At 36.8% G+C, this 27826-nt stretch overlaps 2 long non-coding RNA genes across 3 annotated transcripts in view; one reads left to right on the top strand and one right to left on the bottom strand.

The window, feature by feature from the left end:
- The window catches only part of LOC120473158 (uncharacterized), a 36225-nt gene that overhangs the window by 5298 nt on the left and 3101 nt on the right, over positions 1–27826 (bottom strand). The window contains exons 2-4 of one of the 2 annotated variants that reach the window (XR_005621552.2): positions 19375–19471; positions 2742–2809; positions 1299–2292 (exon numbers count right to left, since the gene is read on the bottom strand). This is a non-coding gene — a long non-coding RNA (uncharacterized LOC120473158). Of the gene's footprint in view, positions 1–1298; positions 2293–2741; positions 2810–19374; positions 19472–27826 lie in introns of those variants that run through there. The other variant, XR_016146863.1, reaches the window with a different exon arrangement.
- Positions 2011–25524, top strand: LOC120473153 (uncharacterized). Its single transcript, XR_005621551.2, has 2 exons — positions 2011–2101; positions 25286–25524. It is a non-coding gene; the product is annotated as an uncharacterized LOC120473153 (long non-coding RNA).

The following is a 27826-nucleotide window of genomic DNA, read 5'->3' as shown; positions in this document are numbered from 1 at the left end:
AAACATTTTTATTTTTATTTTTATGAAACATAAGTCATGTACTTATATGGTATATGGAATATGGGATGTTTTAGAAAAAAGTAACAGGAAGGTTTTTTTTTTTTTCTAATCGAAATGCTTTTTTTGTTTTACATTACACAGTTTTAAAATACTTAGGCCCCTATTTCAATATTTCTTTCTAAACATTTTAATCAGTCTTGCAAAAGGGATATTTTTTAAGTTAAAAATATATATTTTTTCATTTGTTTGTTTTAACATTTTTTGTAAGCTATTTTTAAACAATACTGTACACATAAAGTCGACCTCAATCGAAAATATACAGTAAGTAAATAATATTTGAATGTAATTTAAATACAATCTTATAATATTGTCTCATACAGTCATATTGTATTATAAAAATATACAATATTTTGACTTGTCAGTGTCAGTTTTGATGCCTGCAATATTTTTTTCCAGACTATGTCATCATATTACATGTGTGTTGTCATATTCTTAGAACATTATTTTATTGTGCTATTTAGTGTGCTTTTGGTATTTATATTATCATTGATGTTGATGTTGATGATGACTTATCACATTCCTTATATATTTTCTATATATAGTGAAATATATAATTTCAACACAAAAAATAAAGAATAATTTGGTTACACTTTATTTTAAGGTGTCCCTGCTACAGTTACATTTCAGCACTGAGTAATATTAATTAATTACATGCACTTATAGAGTTAGGGTTGATTTAGGATTAGTTGCATGTAATTAAGCATATTTTATAGTATTACTATAGTAATTACATGCAACATATGTAACAAAGACTGTAAAATAAAGCGTTACCATTTTACTAAAATGATTGGAGAATATTTTTCTGCCTCCAAACAGAAACATTTCTTCTAGCAACAGAAAACATTTCATTTGATTGTATGCTTAGTATTTAAGAAGTCTAGTATTTCTATATAGCATTAGTCTAATTTATATTCATTGATGTTCATATGTGGGAAATTGAGCACTTAAGAAATCTCATCACAATATGTACATAGTGAAAGCCCAGTAATCCCACAATAATTGCAACACGTCATACGATGAGAGATACAGATAAATTCAAAGACTCACAGCTTTAATGCAGCATATTCAACATAAATGTTTCAGGTAGATATAGTGTACATTTATGAAACAGCAGGAAAAGATCAAGTTTTTGTTTCTATTTAATCTTTTACATCGGCTGATTATACCAAGTCTAATATACGAAAACATAATTATACTCACCTCATGAGACATCAGTTTTTAAATTGCTATTTGTTTGGTTTTTGTTTTTTTAAAAGAGGAAACGGTCATCCATACATCTTGGAAGATGGAATGGAAACAAAAGCAGTGCATTTGCCAGTATTTTTTGTCTAAATAGTTTTAAAAGTCCCTCTGTGGTTAGTGGTCATCCCAGTTGAAATTGAAAAAGCAAACAGTTGTAGCAGCATGCAAAATCCTCGGGTAACACAAAGCTGAAATCACTTCAGGATCAATAACAGATTGAAAAAAAAAATTGACATTGATCAGAAGCATCACAACATGCTTATCCAAATGTCCCAGATTATCAAAAGAGAAGTGTAGAAGAGGAAGGAAAAGCAGAAAGAGAGAAAATGCAGAAAGAGGAAAAAGAGAAATGGAGAAAGAAAACAGAGAGAGAGAGAGAGAGAGAGAGAGACAGAGAGAGAGAGAGAGAGAGGGGAGGGTTCGAGAGCGGCTAAAGTAAGAGAGAGAAAAACGAGAGAGTTGGCCCACAACGCAAGCTTGATTAGAAAAAATGCTTACTAAGCTATCCGTTTCACACATGCACAGACTGAGGGTTCGATATTCAGCCGATCGATGAGCGAAAAGGCACAAAGGCAAAATCGGACGGAGCTCCTTTTCAAATTCACATCTCCGATGTCCCCCCCTGCAGTCTGCGGTGGTGCGACGCACGGGGAGCAAGGGTTACCTCAAGGCTGTTCCGTGGACCATGCAAACAAGTCTAGACCAGTGACCTGCTCAATCGCTCCCTTTGAGGGCCAGGCAAGTTCGGTCAGGAAGAAGAAAGCGAGGCGTGCCCTCTTTTCAAAGAGGGAGCAAGGAGGTAAGGAGGGCAAAGAGAGTAGGCATCTGCTTCCATGGTTACTAGCCAAGTATGAGGATCCTGCTATTCAAAAGGCTCCGTTCTCATGCTCTCAGCCACCCAGTGTCACACGTTTAGAGGAAAGGCGGCACAGGAGGAGACCCGTGGCACCAGGCTCGCTTCTTTTAACGCTCTAATGATATGTGCATGGGCTGCTCACCAGAAAAAAAAAAAGGAGAAATGGAGGATAGAAGGGCGACTGTCACATGACCGCGTAACATAGCTCTATGATTTAATATGTTGTCTTTTTTTTTTTTTTTTTAAAGCAAAGCATTACTTTTTGGCTATTGCTTTGACAGGTCCGGTTTCAGTAAAAATGACCCAAACAAAAACCTTAAAGAGCGTGAAGGTCAAATGCTGTTGAATACGTTGCAGATATTGTGTTTTGTTAAAAAAAAAAAAAATCATCTTAATCGCATTCTTGACAATTTTGGTTAGAGCTTTTGGCTTTTTTTGTCGTTGATAATACTCCTTAAATTTCTCATATTGGATGTATTATGTCGTCTTTTAATACAAGTAATATTATAAGAGATTGATGATTGATGGTGAATCTTTCTAAAGAAGTATACTGTAGATTCTATGAAAAAAAAAACAAGCTTACCTCTATGAATTTCACTTTTCTTGGACTGTCAGAACACCACTGGCTTCTTTCAAATGAGGGAGACAGACCTAAAGAAAGAAAGAGAAATCGTTAGGTATTCCATTGTTTATAGTAGTACAATTGATGCATCTTAAATTTGGAATCAGACTATTTTTATTTCTGGCTAAATGTTGTGGTGAAATCTGTTTTGGAATGCTGGACTTGTCCCAGCAGCTGACACTTGCTCCACCAGACGCTCTCTAAAAAATAGACAGATGGCTGTGACAGAGGAAAGGGGCAGAGCAAAGAGAGATTTACTGAGGGATCGTGGGAAAGTCTTGAGCTCAGTTCACCTGCTTAGAGGGAGCCAAGAGCGAGAATATATTTTGGAACCAGTGACCCGTGATTAAAGGGAAGAATGAATTTATCTTATAATCGCATGCACTGAACTTATTTGAAAATCTGTGATTTCATGATTTATGATGGAGAACTAAAATTGAATTTCTTGCAGATTTAAATCAGAAAAAAAATAGTTTACAAATAATGAATGGGGAAATATGAGAAACAAATTCTGATCCTATGCTTCTAAACGAGTATAGGGTTCGGTTAGGAGCTTGCAATGATGGTTTTCTTTCATTTGTGGCTCAAGCATTATTACGATTTTGAGCAAGTTTACTTTATTAACTCATTCCATCTAGACAGGCAGCTTTTAATAAATGTAATAAACCAATTGACTAAAACACAAGCTCAAGTTACAAGAAAATGTTCATTTTCATGAAAAATGTCATGCCATTTAACATTATTTCATTGCGCTTGGGATCAAACAAATTAGTTCCCTAACTTTAAACAGGAAATAGGGGGTATCAATCGCTCCAGGCACTTGCCCTACCAATGTGGAGAAAGCGAGAAGACTTTGGGGGAAGTTAGGATGTGCTACTGGTGTCTTATCCTCTTCACGTCTATTGTTCTCAACAATGGCCAATCACAATAACCCCTGGGGTGGATGGCACTCCACTGAATAGCCACTTTGGTGGGATTTAACGGGTTAACCCTACACAAAAGGGGTTGTGGCCATGTAACACAGCAGGGGAAGAATGTTGGAAACACCAGGAATCTACATGCTTCACTTACTTAACTGTTGGCTTTAATTTAACTCTGGCTTTTGTACATTTTCCATACTTTTTTCTCCCGCATTATGCCGATGCTGCAAGTTTGGTTTTGCGAGTGATGCAAACCCCCCCTCAGATTTAGTTATGCAAAAAAAAAAAAAAAAACCTGGTGTTCAGCACCTCGAGTAGTGTACTTGACCTGGAAAATGATTTAGACAAGGTCTGCTTTTCTGCTGCACTTTGAATAGGTTTCGGCAAATATTTATTACTGTAGTCAAGCTCTTTGTTCTACTCGCTCTGATTTCGAGTTTCTTTGGTTTGCTTTCCATAAACTGGATCATAACCATTTATGCCCTGTCTCCCTGGAGTGATTTCAGTTTTTGGAGTCTGCTCCGAGGGGAATGAAGCCAAAGTCTGACCTGGGATTGGTTTCATTTTGAGAGGGTTAGTTGGCTACGGAAATTAGTTTGTTAGAAACTCATTTATTCACACTTTTATGTGCACCATTAATAAGGAGCTTAAAACATGATGAAACTCATGAACCATAATTATTAAACTACAAAGCAAATATCCATTTATTTTTTGCACCAAATGAAATACTATTTAAATCCATTTTTTTCCCATATAATTCATGATCTCTGTGCACTGTATTTTCAGAATTTTCTTTGTTTGTAACAGGCATTGATCACATTGTATCATATGAAAAACTGTACTCCCTTCTCAAAGTGTTACCGTAATTATGAATATTATAGTAGCACAGAGTGGTATCACACAAATCGAATTGTGCAGCAGTGAAATCTGAGTCTCGGTTTCATTCGCCTCCTTGTTTTGATTCCACCCCTGAGGAAGCGTTTCCCTCGTTTGACCCCAGCTTTCATTATGATGCATTTCTACTCTGTTTCCATTAGCCGGATTGTTGAGGAAAACCACTTTGCATTGCTTTGACTCCCACAGAGACTGTGGTGTGCACAGATTCTTACATGCTAAGCAATAAAACTGAGTTTTAACTAAGCCATCAAACCTTATATTTACCTATAAATAAGAATACATGTAGTTTATTCAAAAAGTGAGTAGATATACACTCATCTAAAGGATTATTAGGAACATTATACTAATACTGTTTGACCCCTTTTCTCCTTCAGAAATGCCTTAAGTATACGTGGCATTGATTCAACAAGGTGCTGAAAGTATTCTTTGGAAATGTTGGCCCTTATTAATAGGATAGCATCTTGCAGTTGATGGAGATTTGTGGGATGCATATTCAGGGCACAAAACTCCCGTTCCACCACATCCCAAAGCCTTGATGATGCTATAGGTCAGAGGAGAATGGGCCGACTGATTCAAGCTTATGGAAAAGCAACTTTGACTGAAATAAACACAGTTACAACCGAGGTATGCAGGAAAGAATTTGTGAATCTATAACACACACAACCTTGAGGCGCTACAACAGCAGAAGACCCCACCGGGTACCACTCATCTCGACAACAAATAGGAAAAAGAGGCTACAATTTGTAAGACCTCACCAAAATTGGACAGTTGAAGACTGGAAAAATCTTGCCTGGTCTGATGAGTCTCGATTTCTGTTGAGACATTCAGATGGTTGAGTCAGAATTTGGCGTAAACAGAATGAGAATGTGGAACCATCATGCCTTGTTACCACTGTACAGGCTAGTGGTGGTGGTGTAATGGTGTGGGGGATGTTTTCTTGACACACTTTAGGCCCCTTAGTGCCAATTGGGCATCATTTAAATTCCACGGCCTAGCATTGTTTCGGACCATGTCCATCCCTTTATGGCCACCATGTACCCATCCTCTGATTCCAGCAGGATAATGCACCATGTCACAAACCCTGAATCATTTCAAATTGGTTTCTTGAACATGACAACGAGTTCACTGTACTAAAATGGGCCCCACAGTCACCAGATCTCAACCCAATAGAGCATCTTTGGGATGTGGTGGAACGGAAGCTTCGTGTCCTGGATGTACATCCCACAAATCTCCATCAATTGCAAGATGCTATCCTATCAATATGGGCCAACATTTCTATAAAATGCTTTCAGCACCTTGTTGTAACAATGCCACATAGAAAGGCAACAGCTTCAAAGATGCAATATTCACCACAAAACTGTTTAGGATAGTAGTGTCACAAAGACTAGAGTTCTTTTAAATTGAACAATTAGTTTAGGATATTGAATATTAAGTAAAAAGATGACATTTGTCACTATTTTTTTCTGAAGTGCACAGGATTAATTCTGTATTAACTGTTAACACAATAGCAGCTGTTGTACTGTAGATCTAGTCAATGCATGGAAGCTCAGGACTTATTTTTCATTCATTTTTAAAAACACATTCTCATGACCTTTTGAATGGCATTTAATTTCCACGCTTTACTAATTCCACAAGTCATGTCTCCCTCCTTGTGGTGCTGTGGTAAATGCTTTCAGAGATCTGAGAATTAAGGTACAGTGTCTATGTTTGTGGTCCCAAGACAAGCATAGTCCAAAATATGAACCTGAGCTTCCTGGATGCATTTACAGTTTGCATTGACCTCCTGTACTCAATAAGATTTCAGTGGTTTTGAAAATGGGTTGCACCATTTTATTTCTATCCTCATTTTTGCTCGCCAGTGCTGTTACGATGGTGCCACCAGCACGTTTAGTAATGTGGTAGTTATTCTTTATTGCAGTCTCACTCTAGGTGCTCTTTAGTAAAAACAGCCTGCGGTTATAAGAGCAGTGCTGAATGAATCTTATTACATTGGTATTTTCATCTACAGTGATCTTAAAAGGATCTAGAGGCCATGGGGTAAATCCATTCATGAGTCATTTGACTACAAACTTCATAAGCTCACAGGTTGCATTACTGCGTGCATATTGCATTTTTCAACATATGGTATGCTTGGTTATATGCTTCTTTGGAGGTGTTTCAATGTAAATCACAGTTTGGCTGTTGACATGTTATTCATTCAGCATGCTCACTCTTAAAAATAAAAATGTTCTTTTTTTGGCATCTACGGTTCTATGAAAAACCTTTAACATGCATGGAACGTTTCCACTGCACAAAAGACTCTTTTTAAATTGAATTCTTCCATCACACTTTTATGATCACTTTAAGAATATGTGAGGAACCCAAAATTGGAAATCCATCACAGCGAAAAACTCCCTTTCTGGAACCTTTATTTCTAACAGTGTTGTTGGGTCTTTGAAGTTTAGTCTAATTTTAATTTTAAGGACATTTTTGTTACTTTGGTATGATAAATAAGTGTTAAGACAGTCATAAAATATGATTCATCAACCAAAACTAGTTGAGAATTACTTATTTTATTCAAAATTATTATTATTCTTAAAAATGATATAACTATATATGTGAATAGAACAGCTTTTAATGTTGTATTACAAATAAGCTTGTTTGATCAGCTTTGGCTTGTTTTTGCATATTGTTTGACCAGTATATTATTTGATACTGAGTAATCAGTACTGGATCATGTGACCAAGTGTGTCCAGCTCCCAGAATAAGGATTGCATATAATTATATAAAATGGAGGGAATTTTTATTTTTACATGCCAACTGTTGAAACTGTGTTGTTGTAAGCATTATTCTGGCATAAGCTTATTCAGACAGATGACATTTCCAGACTTTTGCAACTTCAACCCATTTTGAAATATTTAGAAACTAAATACTGCTTACTCTGTGATCAACGGAAAGACCATGAGAGAGAGAGAGAGCTAGCTAGCTCAATTTTAGTGCAGACTGCAGTCGGTATCATATTAGTTCATTTGCATTTTCCCATCCTCGTTGTACTGGGATTTTGCCTCTAATGGATAATATACACACGCCTATGGTAAGCAATTAAGACTAAGCATAGTTGATCCACAGACAAGGATAGTAATTAAAAAGTAAGTAATTAAACTGAAATGCCATTTGATTTTTTGAAGGGAATTCTAATAAATGGTTAAACAATCTTTTGCTTTCATTGATCCTAAAATAATGCTTTATTTAGTCACATTGGTGCTTCTGTATTTTTTCAAGCTCAGTTCATTTAAAATCCATAAAGTATTGATGTTTTTCATAATCGCAAGATGTAGTGCTTGGCAGTAGTCTTTTATATAATGAGAAATTATCAATATGCATTTGCAATACATTGGCCTCAATGTGACTTTTGTGATACAATATTGTGTCATATCTTTTTATTATTATTATTTATATAAAATAAAGGACTAAGCAGCTCAAGTTTGAAAACTGTTTAATCATTTCTGTAGTATGCTGACCAACTGATGGAAAATAAATGCCTTTGTTATTTAGTAAATTAAATTAAATGACTTGGCCTTTCTGGTATAATCTGGTGATTAAATGTGTAATCACTAGTTTAGCTTTCTTTGTCAGAGAATATGTATACAAGGTTGTTCTAATAGAAAAACAGATGATCATGACAATTCTTTTTTTTTTTAACTTTGAGTAGTAATTAACATTAGTTTTCAAACATGAGCCAATGAGTCAAACTAATTATATCATAAAAATGGAAATCTCTCTCCGATAACCATATGCAGGCCAAATGCAACTTTTGCAGACTTCCTACTATTTTGCATTCATCTATCCTCGGACACTGGGGTGAGTGTGTGTTTACTGCTGTTTCGTGTAACTCTCCCCGAATAGAACCCCAGTTTTCCCCTCAATCATCCGGTAACTGCCGCCAACATGTCCCGCTAAAATACTGACCGTGTTTAGTCTGGCACTGTGCAAGGAGATTGATTGGCAGCTGGGTCAAACAAAGTCATTTTCTTGGCGCCTCTCCCAGCAAATCTCTACTTCATTTGAACTAACGCTATCAGGTCCCTTTCCACAGGGGCTGACAAAAGACCTTTCCCAGCATGCCTCAGGCCTCGAGCCTCAGCCCATCCAATCATCAATCACAGCAATAATTGCTTAAGATTGACAAAAAATGATAAGATGAGCAAAGTCAAGAAACAAAGGTAACAATCTGCATTTTGAAGTGTATTTAAAAAAAATAATCTAAAGTAGGATTTACTTTGAAATCGGTTTTATTCAGAAGTTGCTAGTAAAACTAAATTTCACAAATAATTGCAATAAAACAAAAAAAATAAATGAATTACGAGACTGCAACGGGATAGCATAACTGGACCAACCAGTGGACTGATCTCATTGCATAGCATCTATGCTGTTTTGGTTATTCTGAAATGCCCGAGCAAAGTCTGTCCTCAGAGTGTTTCGGTATCATTACCTCCCAGAACGGTCTTACATAACAGCAGGCATTAGCCTACGAAAGAAATATAACATGACCGTGTTTATCGCATTTTGTCTGCGCGCTCTGAGGAGTAATATATTTTATACGAAAATTATTTTATACAGTGGCATATTTATCACCAGTTTATCAGAATATAACGATTTTGTTCTCTTCGACCCAGTAGATGGAAACGGTGCTTTATTTGTAAATGTTTTATGCGATATTCCAATTTTATGTTTTTTTCCCCCCCAACTTTAGATGGAAACAGCCATGGTGAAACATGAAATTTTAAAGTAGAAAGCCTGGGATAGATATTTCTATATATTTTCTGCTGTTCCATTAAAAATTCTTTTCATGCTGGAATTAAATTTTTTTTTTAAATTCTTTCATTTCCAAATGACAGCCCATTCTCATCCCAAGGTGTCGCCTTTGAAGCATTTTGAACATGCTTCAATATCCGACGCTTTAGGCACCCTTTAGCATCAGTTAGATGATGCCCTAGGATTGCGTCTAACCCTAACCCTACCCCAGACCTAAACCTACCCTAGAGGTAAAGCGTCAGTTAGATGACACCCAAGGATCTCATCATGTAACTGACGCTAACGCCGCCTTCACACTGGCAGTTGAAATCAGCTCCGATGCGGCTGCGAAACGACCGGAAGTCATTCATTTCCTATGGAGATTCGCAGACCGCATGCGAATGGGTCCGAAACGGGTCCCGACCGAGTGCGGTGCGAAAAAAATCGTGTCCATTGGTCATCCGGATGCGTTCAAAAAATTTAACTCTTGCGAAAATCTACGGACGGTTTCCATCCGACAATTCCAGCGGAAGTTGATAATGATTTTATAACGATAAGTTGTCATGTTATTTTTTTTTATTTTCATGACTTTCTAACGTTATTAGGGCAGTTAATACAATTAAATTGTAGGCAGACATTGAACTGTTGACCACCATATCACATTTTTTAGTGGACCTGACATGTCAACGTCCTCAGCAACTTTCCTCACGCAGCAGCCTTCAAATTAATATCTCTATAGCCCTCATCAGAAAGTTCACACAGAACTGACAGAATCAACCTTTCTAGTCTCTCCGCCATTTTTATTCTACCCGCGTCTGACACTTTTCACCGTGTAGTACGACGTCCGTTGGGAACGTATTGCGTATTACGGAGCTGATTTCAACTGCTAGTGTGAAGGCGGCGTAAAGGGTGCCTAAAGCGTCGGATGTTGAAGCATGGTCAAAATTGTCAGTTAGATGACGCATTTGGATGAGAATGCGTTGCAAATGAAGATAATCTTTGATAATAAATGATGAAAACAACAAATAAATGTAAAACAATTCTTACAAAAGGTGTGTTCATGTTTTAATGAAATATCTTTTACAGCTATACCACGGGATTGAGAAAAACAGGTCAGCAACTACCTTAAGGAAAAAAGAACTGGCTCATAAGAGTCATTTGATCATTTAGGCGGTTTTTGATTCACGGTATTTTTATGTTTTCTCGAACTTGGCTATTTCCTGTTGCTGTACGTCAAGTCTGGGTAAAGATTTAAATTTATCAAGCAAGAGAGTGATTTGCTCTCTGACATCACTACATCTGGAAAAGTGCACCATTTGTCAGTGGTCTTTGCTTGCCGTGCGCCACAATGTCGTCTTGGACAACCACACACAGGTGTATAACGCTTTTAAAATTGGCTATGAATTATTGCAGTGAGGCACTCCCCATAACCAAATTGTCTTAAGTTAGTTTGAGTTGGCTCAATGTGCTTGGGTAAATTTCAGACTAATACTAGGATCTGTTTTTGCCATACATTTTTTGGCCTAATGTATAATGATGATCCATCTTATAATCCATTTCGTTAGTTGATATTCACCTCTTGAATTAGTTAAGTTGGCAAAACGGAATATTCAATAAAAACAACTTTTGATGAGACAGGTGAAGGCTAAATGCAGATTGCTGGAGAAATACTAGATATTGACCTCGATGGATCACAAGTAACCTTCATTAATGAAAAGGAACTTTAATTAAATAATGCAAAGAACAGGCTTTCGTCCTGCTTTCAGTTAAAATATTTTCCCCAATCAGCTGGAGAATTAAATCAAATTATGGCAACGGTTCTCTCTGTGAAACCTTTTAGGTCAGGTCTGGAGAGTTGCAGTGAGAAGTTTTCTCAGTGACTTTAATATGATTCAGACCAGTCTTGTTTTCACTCAGCAAAATGCAGTGCAGTGTGTGAGTCATGAGTCCTGTCATATGTTTGAGTAATTGCTATGAACCGAGTAACTCCTCGACGCATGTAACACTGCCTTGTAGCCAAATGGCACGTGAGGGGCCCCACTCAGCTGCTGCTCACATTTGCTTGTTTAAGACTAATGGCACCGTTGAGTTCACTTCACGTGTGCACAAACAGTCAGGCTGTAGCCAAAAATATCTCGCTTTTCCCTATCTATCCTTGCTTTCATTATTTTTGTTAATGCTGTGGGATAAAACTAATCGATCAGTCTAGGTCTCCATTCTCACATGTCAGAGAGTACAAATCCACTAAGGGATGGGATTTATGATATATGGAAATCTTCTTCATAAATGAACTAGGATTTGTCACATTCTGGGCAAATCTTTATGTTTACAAGGAATTTATTGGCGAGGTGAAATAAACTTTTATGTGAGTGTACATTTTGGAGGGCACCGATTTATGGATATTTCACAGAGAGGAGAGATTTTAAGTCTACTTATCTTTATTACTTTCTTTTATATGATAATTAAAAGATTAGTTTACCCAACAATAAAATTCTGCCATCATTTACTCATTCATGTTCGCGAATCATGTTCAAATTTTTGTTTGCGCTGCTCTTTTCCACATCAAGCTCTGTAAATTACACAAAAAAATAATATTTTTTGTGCGTGACAAGTCTTGTGCTGTGTTCCAAGTCTTCTGAAGCTATATTCTAGCTTTGAGTGAGGAAAAGGCCACAAAAGAATTCATTCATAACTACTTAAATTTCAGTAAAAAAAAAAAAAAAAATACTATTCAAAGATTACACTGGAGTATGACCACACATTTTACAAGAATATATTATTTCAGTTATTCTACTTAAAAATTTCATGTTTTTATTCAATGTGTTATTTGCCATTTTTTTGTAATTATTGTGAAATTTATAAGCAATTTCTAGATAGTTATAGGACCTATTGTCCTTTTTGGAGCTTGACAGCTCTCTGGTCACCACTCACTTTGAAACAGACTGTATTTGTGATCCAAACAAGGAGGAAAATCATACGGTGAAGAATTGACTTTGAGTTTCAAAAATCTATACTTTTAACTGTCAAAACTGTAAAATATTAATCTAACCAAAAAATTTTCAAATCATCCTCATTTGTAAGGGCAAACGTTTTGTATTTAAATATATATATATATATATATATATATATATATATATATATATATATATATATATATATATATATATATATATATCATTCATCCATGTTAATTATTAATGATGCCAGAGTTATTTTTTGGTGTGGGGAGCATGAAATGTTATTTTATGACTGGTATATTTTGACATGTCTACATTCTTTATTTGCAAAGCCTCATAACTTCGTTCCTATTCACCATGCTCCATTTAAATTTACTGGTAATGTGAAACCAGCTTATGGGCAAGGGTTAAACTTGGAAGCTGACTACAAAATCAAAGAGCCATGTTTGACCTTACATGGCCGTTTCATTGGAAGATGTTTTTGGTTCACATGTTTTGTTATGAAACACAGCGTTAACACAATACGGTTCATTAGTTAATGTATTAACTAACGTGAACTAACCATGATCAATACCTTTGTTACTGTATTTGTTAATCTTTGTTAATGTTAGTTGCTAAAAATAAAGCTGTTCATTGTTTGTTCATGTTAGTTAGTTCATGTTAATTCATTCATGTTAACAAGATAAGTATTAGTAAATGTTGACTTTAACATTAAAAAAAGATTAATAAATGCTCTAGAAGTGCAGTTCTTCTAATGAACTTAGTGTTACCAACACAGCAAAGAGCTCGGAAGGTGGTTGTAAATATCTCACTCCAACCCCAACATTGTCTACCACAGTGAACAATGTTGGCTCTACAAAAACTGTCAAAGTTATTGAAACTTGATACTGTACTTAGTGACTGATCAGACAGTCATTACATAGCTGTTTCATGTTTAGGATTAGTAGCAAAATGTGGATTAGTTAGGGTTACTAAAAGTAATACTAAGATGCAGCTTTGCTCTCAGCTTAGCAAGAAAGATCAACTCTTTTGTTCACAGAACAGAGTTTGACAGCCCAGGGCGTGCCACTATTTGAATTTTTGGCATCATTTTTGAAAAAGCAAGATTACCTCAGTGACTCATGATTGGGAAAGGCTGTTGAGGTTTTGGACTATGCAAGAGTTCTGTGTTATTAATCACTGAACTTGTCAAAGATTTTAGGGGGGAACATGATCTGTTGAGCTACCTAGCCTAATTTTTTTCTTTTCTCATTGAAGCCATTTGAACAAAGTTGAGCTCTTGAATCAAACTCCCCAACCATCATAATCACTTTACAGGTACAGGGTTGTGTGTTGGATTTCATTTTCATCATCATGTACAAGTTATCAGTATTTTTTTTTTTTTTTTTTTACATAACATAGTATAACTTTAACCCTAAATGCATGAATGTTTAATCAATCATTATGTATATATGAAGTATATCTAACACGGATGGATCTCTAATATCAGGAGAGTTTTATATTCTCACAACAGGTTGAGTAACTACCAATGCATTCCCATCCCAAGGCATCATATACTGACGCTTTTGCCAATGCGTAGACATCCAACACACATGGCACCCTTTAGCGTCAATATAACACGCTTCGGTTATGGGTAGGTTTAGGTCTGGGGTAGGGTTAGGGTTAGACCACTAGGAGGCGCCTTCTAGCCCATATATCTGCATCTCATATTGACGCTAAAGGGTGCCATGTGTGTTGGATGTCTACGCATTGGCAAAAGCATCAGTATATGATGCCTTGGGATGAGAACAGGCTGCAATTACAGAATAATAAGATAAATCATATTTTGTTACCTTTTAGAGATTGGATGAATTCAGTTTAAGCAGATGTTTTATACCATCGTCATTGTCCTCGTCAGAGCTCATTTCCTAGTGATTTCAGTATCTGGCTCAGATTTACAAATGTCCAACATATTCTCAAAACTATCATTTTCAACATATTCGAAATGAATATTTTGATTGCTGGCAGCTTCTTCATCAGATCCACAATCAAGTGATAGTGACTGTAATAGTGATAGTGACTCTGCTGTAAATCGCCGAGCCATTTCATTATTTTGCAGATTATACATCCTATTCTTTTGTTTTCTGCCTGCTGTAACTATGATTGAAACATCACTTCATCAATGTGCATCAGAAATTGCCACCTTGTGGAATAAAGGTAAATTGCACTTATTTAGCCATCAAAGCAGAAAAAAAAAAATACACTGTTACACACCTGGGGTTGTTTGGGACCGTATACAATTTTCTTTTACAAAATTTAAATTGGAAAACAGGCATTCTTTTATAATTGTTTTATTTATTATTTCCTTATTATATTGTTTATAATTAATTGATTGAGGAATACTAATCCTTTAAAAAATGAATGAGTAGGAGGTACTAAATGACATCCTGGGTCACTAAAGACCCGAGGTATGAGTTTAAGTGTCAGTATCATCCATTTATTGGCCAAAACATAAAAAAAACATAATACAGTGCTTTCTGTATTACGCATTTTAATATCGGTACATTCGATTACTAATTGCAATCATTGTAGCAAATTGTGTGTTTATCATCTAGTTTATTATTATGTCTTTGGGATACAGGTGATAAAACAGGAATGTCTTATCTCCAAGTATAGCACTTTTATTTATTTATGGTCTTCAATGTATATTTCATTTGCATAGGACAAAAAAAGAGCTTTCCTTTAGTATTACAAAAGAGTGTTTGGTATAGACCATTTCACAAGATGTAAACAACACTGGTCCAGAAACACTTCCTGTTTCAGTTTGTAACTGTTTTCTTTATTTCACATGTAAATAAAACATCTTAAAGATGTTTGTTTAACTTTTTGATTCAGTTTTAAATGTTCTGTTGGTTGTATTTTATCCCAGCTTTTATGTAGTGTTAAAAAACTGAAACAGGAAGTGCTTCTGGACCAGTGTTGTTTACATCTTGTGAAATGGTCTATATTTGTCTACGTTAAGTTACTGTACATGTTGGCCCAAATTAAAGGAAAGATTAGTTTATCGTTTTCCAATCTTAGTTTGCAGGTCTTTGTGAAGGTCATACATTGATGTGCCAGATATTAACATGGTGTAGGACAATCAGTTTTTTTTTTTTTTTCAAGTTTCAAATGAGCAGCCACTTGTCATTAACCCGTAGATCCGATCTTGTGATAAGTTTGATGGCACAAGCTCGTTTCTATGGGTCTCTGTCTCTGTGGTAGAAAATCGTCCAAAATGTAAAGCCAGCCTGCTTTTAGCTTTTTACATATTGCTCTCTTTGCCTTGCTTGCCAGGCATTGACGTTGCTCAGACATGTCTAGTGTAATTTAGTATTGATTGACATGTATGTAAACTTCTTCAAAAGGGATTACAGCAACCGAGACTGTGTGCATCCAGGTTGAGGTAGTAGGTTGTATGGTTTAGAATTTTGCCCTGGGAGTTAACTGTACAACCTTCTAGCTTTCCTTGGAGCTCACAAGCCACCGATCACCATACAGTTACCAAAATTAAACGACAATAAAACTCTGAGACTTCAAGAATGAAGTAATATGATGCAATGCATTTTATTTGAAATTAGTATTTGAATCAATTAAATGAGAGTCAGAGAGATGGACCTTTATATATCATTTCATTAGTATTGTATGTAAATTAAACATGCATGCATAATCCTGCGAGTCATTGAGGATTATGTCTGTCAGAAATAACAGTTGAATCACAGGTGAAATCGATAAAATAATCTCAAAAGGAATGTTTTATTTCTTCTTTTTTTTTTTAAATCAAGGACTTTGAGTCTTTGTTTGCTTAAAACTTCAAATAATAGCCCGGGCTTTTATTTTCCCAAATCGTCGAAATGCAAAGTCTTGACTGGCGTCTATATGAGACCGGCCTTAATAATTTAGTGTTGAGATGTTGTTCATTGAGTCTCTAATCTCAAAAAAATCTCCAAATGCTCCACGTGAAACTGCAGTCTTCGTGTGAATCGTGACAATAGATTTGATTAATATGCGCGAGAGAGAGAGAGAGAGAGAGAGAGTAAGACAGCGCTCGTGTTGTTTGAAGACGTGAGAGTGCACGCGTTATGCGTCCTGTCACTCACCGATCAAAATAGGCTTTGGCAGGACAAAAATTTGCTTTGGCGGCCACCAAAAAGCGGACGATCTGATGGTTTTAGAAGATTAACAACCCGAAACTAAAAAAAACAGACCCCGCCTCTATTTCAGCTATTTCAGACCGGCTTTTATTTACCCAAACCTGCAGTCACACCAGGTTTGTAAAAGAGACAGGCGTCTATTTGGGACTCGGCTATTATTTGAAGGCTATTATATATATATATATATATATAGTATATGTGTATGTGTGTTCATTTCATGCATCCATCTTTGGTAAATGCTGCACTAGAATGAGGCTCATATTTTGACTAAACCGTGAATAGAATTGATTCTGTATTTGTCTACATCTCAGTCCATGATTTGTCTTGTAAAACCACAAGAAAGCAATTGGCCTCACTTATAATTTCAACGGTAACCCAACAAGTTTCCTTGAGGGTATTTTTTTTTTACCCATCTGTTCACCCTTTAGCCATTGCATGAGCCCATTGGCTTTTAATTTTTCTCTGAAGCTGTAATATGAATTTTGCTTAGCTCTGCCGCACCTGAGAGACAAGTGATAAAGCTTGCTTTTGCTTCATGTCCAGTAAATAACCATAATGTATACGTGGTGACTGAGGGGTCATCGATTTGTCTGGAACTGGTCCTTTCAGTGCTGTCAAAGAGTCTCATGGATCAATGCCGGCTCGCCCTTTGACCCCAAAAAGAAATCAATGGCATTGAGCGTAAGAGGCATGGCCAGCATCGATAGAGTTGGCTGTCAATTGGTGTGACAAGACATGATAGTTATTAATGTTTGCACACTCTACCCTGTCGGCCAGTACATCTCGGTTGAGACATTTTTTTTATAGTCATATTTTATGTTCTTAAAGATATTTTGGCAGAGAAGAGTTAGTAGATTATAGAATGATGCTGTTCAGTTTTGAATTAAGAATACCCTTAAATCAAATTTAGGCACCAAACAAGATACATGTTGCAATTCAAATTTTAATTTAACCTTTTTAAAATAGAAAAAACAAATCAAGCTAAACATGTTTATAAAGCTTTGATAGATATACGTGTATTTAGTTTACATATTTCATCATATTTAATAAATGAATATGTGTTAATCAATTCCATTTAATTCCTCTTCCTGTCATTTCAATTCAAATTCCAACTGATTTTCCTTTGGGGCGTGATTAATTTAAATTCAATTTGCATGAATTGAATGAGAGCAAATTCTTCAATTCTGAATTTTGCACAACCCTGATACGGTATTGAGATTCATTTATTGGTTTTGTATTTGCCTATAGTGAAGGGCCACTGCAGAATCATTACACTCAACTGCACAAGGACTAACAAGCTTTGTAAAGCTGGTAATGTATTTGCTGCATCTTTAATGTCCAAAGGTGAAAGTGGGGGTCAGCAATGTCCAGACACTGAGGCAAAGGCTGTAATAGAGTTGATTGATTACAGGCACTAGTTTAGGGCCCGCATTGATTTCATTTGCTTTAAAAGTCCCTAGGCCCAGTAGAGTCTCCAATGTCTGCAGTCTGGAGTCCAAGCGGACTTGGACTTGAATTATGTGTTGCTGTAGAAATCGCTGTGTTCCTTGTGGTGCAGTGGAGATTATATACTGACATTCACGGCGCTGTTCTCCTCAGAGAATGCCTGCATAGGGCAGGAGTGTTAATGAAACGGGGAATGAACTGAACCACAAGATGGGCTGTTCTGCAAGTCATTATATCGTTACACGAAACCTCTTTCTCCATGAACCGCCTTTCTCAGTGTTTGCGCTATAATGTTAGACATAGTTAATGATGAATTAGTCATTAGGCATAGACTTACTCATAATATGCTATCAGCAGGGGTGTAAATGATTGCTTAACAGTTCATATCTCAAAGAAGATGTCATCGACTGACCCAGGCCAGCCGCAGAATAGGTCGCGCAAACGCTTTATTGCTCTCCTCAGTCAATTAATTTTAGCGTTCCCTGAGCCGGGATGAGGTTGATGACGAGGTTGGCTGTCAGGAAGACATCGGGTTTGTGAGGGATTTCTTTGGGTCTTCACTTTTCTGCCACCGGCCATTTGCCTTGTGCCTGAAGAGAAGGACTCGCCTCACTCATGCGCCGCAGCTTCCTGCCACTGCGGGACAGCATGATGGATGTCTCCCACAAGCCAATGGCAGCAAACGGCGGGGCGGGTATAACCTGCGCCTTCCAGTCCACCCCCGCCCCCCTCCTAAGACCAGTCTGCGTCTGATTCAGCACCCGGCTCCTCGCTTCTTTACCTCCAAATATGATTTTTTTTTTCTCTCTCCTTCAGAGATGGATGGTGGCAGCGATGGCGCCTCGTTTGTTCGGAAAGGCAGAGGTAAATTGTGAATGCCGATAATGATCTGCTCATTCCCGGGAGCATCACCTTGGTCGGTTCTCATCTTGTCCTCAGGGGAGGACAGGGGCCAGAGGTGTGGGGGGCGGGAGAAGATTGGGGGAGGAGCCGGGAGAGGTGAAGGGAATAACATCATGTTTTGGCTGGGGTGTGCGACTGAATTGCCACCACAGATGGGAGAGATTTCATTAACCGTACCGAATAGTGTCGACAGAGGTAAAAGAGGGGGGTGGGGTTCGCATGTTTGCCACATCTGTATGTAGTTGCCAACTAGTTGTACCTCCAAATATCTGTGACAGCTTTGTCTTGAGGCGGTTTGGTGCATGCCTGCATTTCCAAATAGGTTTGAGTGACCGATGCAGTCTATTTGAAAGTCACACAGACTTTCCTGTCTTTTTTGTGTCTGCAACTATTGCCTGAAACTGCAATGCAAGGTCGCTTTGACCTACCTGTTATGTGGACGAGGCACCTTGATTCTCTGCTGGGTGTCTATGGGATTTGCATGTCTGTCATGACTAAGAGAAGACAACAAAGAGGAAGGACTTACCGTCTGGCTCTGAGATGGAGGTTGGGGGGGGGGGGGGGTGTTTCCTCTCCTCACACAAAGACTGCAGAGCAAGGGCATTTGTCTATTGAAGTCCAATCTAAGAAAGAGGAAACAAGTTTCACAAGTTGTCATTCAGCTCGTTGCCTTTCCATTCTTTTTTTACGCCCCATCATCCTATTATAGTTTTGTCTCATGCCTAACAGTATTAGAGAAAAGTCTTTGTATTTTTACAGGACCAGCGATGCTTTAGGACATTAAGCATACGTGATGCAGCCAGAAAAAAACCTTTGGCAGTGTAGAAGCTGCTGAATTCAGCTTTGATATAAGAAAAGCAATAGCCTCCGCTGGTTATAGCTGCCCTCCTCCTGTTCCCTGAGACCCTAACTCGTGAGTTCTTCTTTCAAAATCACGGGTCAGGAGCTTGGGAGACAGGTGGAGGGCTTCAGCATCTCTGACCAAAAAATAAATAAAGATTCTCTCAGACAAATGGGTTTGTGCGACAGTCTGTTTACCTGCTTAATACATGCTAATTGTATCGTGTTATATATGGGGCTTGTCGCAATGCACTTGACCCAGGGTGAGCATTTAAATCCCAGGTTAACACCACTTTTCACACTTCTATTTTTGAAAGCAAGTTGTCATGTCTGTTAACCCCGGGTTAGAGCAGGGTTTATTGAGACTTTGTGACGCTAACCCTCCAATTGTGATGGCAAAAAATATAGAGTGTAAAACTATTCAAAGTTAAGTTATTGTATTTTCTTATAGTATAAATTATATTGTTGTATATATAAATTATTAGCATGGCGGTTTCCATGGATTTTCTAATTCATTAATTAAGATTATTTTATTTTTTTATCTTCTGATTTCACAAATAGGAATGTTAGCCTAGAGTTCCCAAACATACTGTGTGAAGTTAACTAACCATAAGTAAAGTATAAACTAGAGAATGAATGAGTGAACCCGGGATTACATTAAACAAGGGTTTGGAATGAGAACAGAAAATCCTATTTCGAGATCTGTATTTAAGCTCTGAACTTAAACTTGTTTAAACTTAAAAAATTTCACTCACTTCAATCGCTTTGAGGCACGACCGGTTTGTAAACTGGGAAATACCAACTTAGGATACACCTGGCAGCTAAGGTGTCTGGTTAGGGGGTTTTCCATCTAAAGCTCTCAGATCAGAGCATACATTTATTTCAATACTATAGTAAAAGTCTAATTAAATGCAACACATGTACATGCTCCTTTTACATAGTTTTGGTAAATCGAGACATATCTTGTGGCTCTTTCACAAGCACAGCTAATGCATTAAAAGGCGCATCAAAAGGAGAATTTACTGGGAATTTAATATGTAGGTAATGCATTTGGTTTGCTTCCTGCTGGGCATATGGTTACTATTACAGTTTATTGGCAGACACAGAGATTGTCGAGAGTGTAGGGAGGGCAAATGCTGTTTTCAATAATTTTTCGAAGAAGTTCTCTGGCAGATTAATTAAAAGCAGATTGGCTCCTTTATTATGGAATTATCGCGGAGGCAAGATGTACAATGGAAACAAAAGGTGGGAAAGGTCAGTATGTTCCATTACTGTCCGCATTTGATGTCTGTGAACTAGGATTAGGAATATATATATATACACATATATATAGAAGCGGGTGGGATTTGTTGCCGTCACTCAAATATTTTCACAATAGTTAGAGTTTCCATTCAGACTCAAAGTCTGAAGATAATTGCTTCAAAATGCCATTGCTGTGTTTATGACAGCTGTAAGCGAGTCTTCAAACATGTATAGATTAATAGCATAATTCTGCAGACAGTTCTAATGCCATTTGGTAAGCTTGTCTGCTTCGCATTAAATTCAGAATAATATTTCACTTTTCCAATACCAGGTTTACCATTTGGATATTGGATATATAATTATAAAGCCACTGACTAAGACTTTGCTAATATATATATATATATATATATATATATATATATATATATATATATATATATATATATATATGATTAAAACACTCAGATTGACTCTCGCCCCTCTTTTTGTCATTATTTTTAAATCTCTGACTCTCAAGTTGAATGAGAAAAAAAAAGAAAAGCGTCTAAAATGCAACCTCAACAAAACTGATTGTCCTCTGACGCTAACCATCCAATTACGCACTGCATGGCTTTTATATATTTATTAAACTTCACTCCAAGCCGTGGCAGTTTTCCAGCTAATAGGTGCTTGCCAGAGCCCCCAGCAACAGTAGCGAGATAGTCATCCACCATGAATACAAAACAGTCAAGCATAGCACAGTAAGCCTGAAGCCAGTATGAGCAAGCTAGCCAGCTAGTATGAGCAGAGGTTCTGTCAAAATGGTTTAAAAACTAAATTAGATTATTTTAACTTAAATATAACAAATTATGTCAAATTATATTTGAATTTAACTTTTTTAAAGCTGCAGTCCGTAGCTTTTTATTTGGCTTAAAAAAGATTCAAAATAAACATTTGAGAAAATACATAACCAGCAAGTGTTCAAAACTATCTGCTTGACTTAGCTCGATTCAAAGTGGTAAGCTTGTAATAATGTTTTTAATTCCACTGGTCCGCGGGAGATTTGGGCATGTCTTTGCGTCATTACGTCACATCTGTAAAAAGAAGAGTCTCGGCTAGTAAGGCTATATTGCGTGTGACTGTGTGGAGATTTATAGCCTTTTCTCACAGCACTTGATATAATTAAACATCAATTTGATGGCGGATCCAGAAAGTTTCAAATGACTATCACCAGTGACAACAGATTCACCCGATGTAAAATGCAAAAGACTTCAATCGGACTTCGGAGTGGCTACAGAAAAAAAAATAGACTGCAATAGACCTCAATGTGTTCATCCGCGCTGTGTGGTGTTGAACTGCAACTCACGTAAAGTTGATAATTCTTCGAATGACTGCAATTGCAGATTTCGAACAGAGATGGCGACAAAGAGGAAAAACTGCAGACTGCAGCTTTAAAGGGAGTACTGAATCTCCAGATCAAAACATGCGAAGAAAAATGCAGAAACCAGCGATATCATATGTAATCATCACATGCAAATAACCCGATCTTCAACATTAACCAGCATGTAAATCAAAACTGCCTAATGTTACTTAATGAAATGTCGGAAAAGGATAGGAAAAGCTATAGAACTGTGCTAGCATTAGGGATGTTGATGGACTTTCTGAATCTGACCTGGATGTAGTCTTTGACAAAAATTTGATTTTCTCAGTTTTTTGTTCAAAATGTCGCTTTTATTAAAAATTTATCCACATTCAAGGGTTGATAAATTGCAACAAAGACTATTTTTTGCATTTAAAAAAAGAGCCAGACCGATTTATCGGCAGGCCCGATATTATTATCAGCCGATATTAGACATTTTCCAAACTATCAGTATCGGCAGTTATAATGGCTAATAAATGGATATTTCAAAAATAAAATATAAACGGACGAAACACGCTTCAACCATGTCATGAGTGTAGGAGTTGTATAGTTTGTCCACCAGAGGGCACTCTACACCTTCCCTGTTGGCAACACTCATGTATAACGCGCCACACATCCTTCAACCTGCTGATCCAGCCAGAGTCGGGCAGAGAGAACCAGTTATCCGCAAGTGAGGTTATTGGTGAAGTGTGTTCATGGTGAGTTGGTCACGAGACAAACATTGCTTGAATAACAATTAAAAGAACATCCCAATCAGTTCTCTTGACTCAAATATGCATGACAAAACTTGTGACCACGTCCAGTTTTGCTGCTGTTAAATAAGCCAAAAGTGAAGCGGAATTAGCTAGTAATAATTACGTTACGTTGTTACAGTGTAGTTGACTGACTGTCCTTTTAACTTTTGACAATGTGACTAGCGCGCGACAGTTATAGCAATGAGACGCATCATCTCTACTTGGCCTATTATATTGAAAATGTATGTTTTACAATTTGCAGTATGACGTTATCCATTGCTAAATTATGGCTCATCATAGATTAGCTAACCACAAAGCTAGCTAATGCCACTATCATCAGTCTGTTCTGTTGTGACAATTAAAATGTATTATCATTTTATTTTAGTTAAAACACATAAATAAATACAAATAACTAATGTTAGGGAAATCTGATAATGTTTTGTTAATGTTCGCATTTCTGAAATGAAATAAAAAAAAATATCGGCCGATATATCGGAATATTGGATTTTAAAACCAACAAATATTTGTATCGGTATCGGCCTTCAAAATCCTTTATCAGTCGGGCTCTATTTAAAAACATGAGATTCAGTGGAATGGGAAAACCCCCACAACGTCTAGAGACATGTTTTTTAAAAAGCTGAACTTCTTTTAACTTTAAATGGCTTTCTAAACATGCAGCCTCCTTGTACATCTAGCACTTATTTACAGAGACCCAATGGAAAAGCAGCACTCTGCGTGAGCGTCTTGTTTTCGGTTTTGAGCTTCGCTATTTCTCATTGGTTTGAATGGTTGTGTTTGAATTGTTTGTACGGTTTGAATTATAGTAGAATCTCGTGCATCATTGATAAAGCTGTATCTGACGCAACTAAAATTCAAATGTGGATTTTTTTTAGATTCAACTAATATTAAAAATTCTACTTTTAATTTGAATCTATTTCTAATCAATTCAAAATTACAGTGAATAAAATATCTTGATTGTGGACTTTTACAGTGATTTTATCAACAAGAGTACTAATAGTATGAGCTGGCACAATCTTCAGCCAATTTAATAGCATTAAATATGTAGTATTCTTGACAGATATTGTAAGATCCTTGAGGGTGAAGCTATTGTCTCCATTTAAAAAAAAAAAATATATGAGTCAAATAAGGACACAACCGCTGTTTTAGTCACTGATGTCTTGCTCATTTCTAGTTTACTTTTTCTTTCTTTTCTTTTCTATCACACACGCGTATTTGCTAGCACACACTTGGGTGATAATCAGAGTTGGCTGATGTCTGTGTTTTTCAGACACTGCGGCAGGCGTCCAGACAGTCACCTGAAAACTCACTCCATCGTTGAGTGTGCTGCCGCCATTGCTTTCACCCTCCATTTCAATCTTATGAATACGCTGCATATAGATTACAACATTTTCATTTCATTTTCACATTTAAATTTCATGAAAATGAGAGGCTTTTTTACCTATAATTTCAACCAGACAGCCATTAATGCCAGTGAGATTCACTTTAGTGTCGTCATGTGGTGGATATAGTCTGTAACTGATGCAAATGATATTCTGGCTCCAAATCTCCCATTGTCCCTCTTCAACTCAGTTTTATCTCCTTGGTGCCCTCTACTGCATTGCTTTGTAGGGGTTGCCAAGACAACCCAATCCCCATGCATCCATATTTCAGTTCGCAAGCGACAACAAGGTGCACCGCCGCATTATTTGTATTGGCACCACCAAGGTCACTTTCTCTCAGCAGTCTGTCTACCAAAGTCAGCAACCCTCATGTTGGCCAGCTCACCATGAGCTATTGAGCAGACACGATGTGCACGGACACTATTTGAATATATATGATATCATATGATTAAGATTGTCGGCACTTTCTCAGCCACCAGGTCACATTTTTGCTGACATGTTTTCTTTAAACTGGGTAAATAATCCTTTAGTGGAGGAAAACCTCACTGTGTCTCATATACCAAGTTTTAACTGTACGATAATTGTAGGGGTAATTTCATGGAATGTTTAGAATAATTTTTGTGCCTCATATAGAAATGTATCCGTTATTTATGGCTTATATGTGGGTTTACCACAGATGAGTCAAGCGCCAAACTAAAACCATCTCATAAGATGGTAAATGTGGGGTTTCGGCTCAAACTGAAATACAGCAGAGTGAGGACCATTTCAAATTATGTATATGTGCGATTGTTGCTGAAATTGTGCCGTGTGTTTCATTTGCAGGCAGTTGGCGGTGTTTAAGCGAAGCTCATCTCCACACAGATGAGCTGAGAGGTCAATGAGTTCCTGGGCTGCCACAGAGACTGCCAAGTACAACCAGACACACTCTATTAGATGCATTATAAAACTGTTGAAACTCTCTCTATCTTTTTCTCTAGCTCTGTTTCTCTCTCTCAGTGTTGCATTGACCAACTCAAAATGCTTTTGTCTAGGCTTTGTTCAATAAAGAAAGGTTAACAACGTTTTGCTTGTTTTTTTCAAAAGTAATATACTGCAACTTTTCTGCATAAGACATTTTACAGGAGATTTTAACAGGTCAACATTGCTGTTAAAAATTATATTTTATTACATTTTTAACTAAACACAAAAGAGGGTATTTTGTTTGAAGAATATGGAACAGTTGATTGGTCGAAATTGACATAAAAAACGGCTATGGGAAGTCAATGTGGCCCATCAACTTTTTGATCTTCAAAATATCTTCTTTTGTGTTCAGTAGAAGAAAGAAAAAAAAAACTTGCAGATGAGTAAATGATGACATGAGTAAATGATGGCTAATCTACCGACTATAACAAAAGTATTCATTTTACAATTAATAATGTGCAAGTTTTTGAGAACAATCTTAAAAAAAAAAATGTTCTGTTCATTTTGCAAATGTTGTGTAAAATACGAGAAAATATTTATTAATGAATATTATTTAAATGTATGTTATATAAGATAAAATAATATTTGTTTTAACATTTTTAAATATAATTCTAAATATAAATTGTAATTCAGCATTATATTGACCTGCTCTTTAGAAATCAGCAACGGCCTTTCCAGACGGTACGGTTAACAGAAGTGTTTATTTAACAGTGAATAATGCACTTTTTAAATGTTAAAGGCACAATATGTACGATTTTTTCACCACAAGAGGGCGCAGTTTCCAGCAATACTAAAGGCGTAGGTTGATGATGCAGTGATTAGCTGAATGATGGGACTTGCTGACAAGCTGATTGATCTAAAACTGTTTATGAATGAGGGCAAACATGTTTGTTTTTTAACATTGCACTGGTAAGCAGGTCACAATTGCTAAAGAGACAGATATCACACGCGAGTCCCGCGGATATAAAGGAATAAGGACATTTAATTTTACCGAACTACCTTGCTGGAATACTCACAGGTCAGTTTATTAGACTAATTAAACTTGTGAGGTAATGCAGCGCTGCTTCACTTGGTCTAACGTTCCACTATCACAATAAACGGCATTTAAATGTGCGTTTAAAGTTAATAATATTACATGTTTGTTCATTTGCTATAGGAAACTGGCAGTAAGCTAGATCAACATTGGAATAACATACTGACCCTAGCATTTCATCATGCTGAGCTAACCTTATATAACATTATTTGTTTTATTTACATTTGCTCATCTCAAGTCGTGACTTGTGAAGCTCTGTCAAGTCCAAGTTAGTCGCGGACGTGGAGCTCTCGGCATCTCAAAAACGCCACGCTGATATTTATCCTCATTTTAGTTCTCCTTGTTTGTCCCAAAGTCATGGTCTATGTTTCGAAAGAAAGAAACAAGAAATGTGTGCCGCTAAATGCTACGCAGTTGTCCACGTCTGTCACGTGGTTACGTCATGGCTTTGGCAATATGAACTGTATCACAATGTGCAAGTGATTTTTGGATATTTCATTACAAAATTCTTACACATTGTCCCTTTAAAGGAAACATGTTTCCTGTTAAATATTTAGCAAAAAAAATAAACACCTTAAAAAAATCTGATAAAATATCTCAACCAGGGGTGCATCTGGTACTCACAAACAATACTATAGGTGCTCCCAGAAGGGGAACGATATATCAAAAATGATAGGTGGATCCTGTTGTATAGAAAGAAAATCTGCATCCAAGCACTCACTTAGTAAGAAAGGTAAGGCTTTTTACCTTTTCTAACTATGCGAGTACCTGAAAATGGATTGTATTGGTCTACAACAGGATCCACCTATCATTTTTAAACATACAAATATAAAACAAAATGTACTTTTATTCATTCATTTTATTTAAATTTAGACTTCCAATAAATATCAGCTTTTAATCAGAGGATTAACAGAAGTGGTAATTTTACAATGAATACTGCACTTTTTTTTTTTGGTCAAACTATTTTTTTTCCCGTTAATTTTGTTGTGAAAATGAATAAAATAACATTTTATAAATAAATATGATTTAATATATGAACTATAAGGCATTATAAATAAATGATTTTGCAACATTTTACTGAAATATATAGTATTATATTGGCCCGCTCTTTTTAGATGTCAGCCTCCGCTGTAAACAAAATCAAAACCACTAAAATCCAAAGAGCAGAAAAGACTGAGTTCTGCTTGGCATTCTCCCAGCTAAAATCGTTCATCTCTCTTCCACAGCCTCCTCTCTCCACCAGTGAGCCGAGGCAGCGAATGAGCGCTGCATTCTAATAGGATGAATCCGGTCACTGCTGTAGGGGGTACGGATTGCCATGAGAGTCCAACCAGAGAGCCAGACACAGACAAAAGCCCCATGCTTTGCCC

This window comes from Pimephales promelas, chromosome 16, assembly GCF_988280905.1.
Source record: "Pimephales promelas chromosome 16, fPimPro1.hap1.1, whole genome shotgun sequence".
NCBI lineage: Eukaryota > Metazoa > Chordata > Actinopteri > Cypriniformes > Leuciscidae > Pimephales > Pimephales promelas.
Note: the sequence above shows the minus strand (reverse complement) of the source record. Positions and strands in the feature narration are given on the sequence as shown.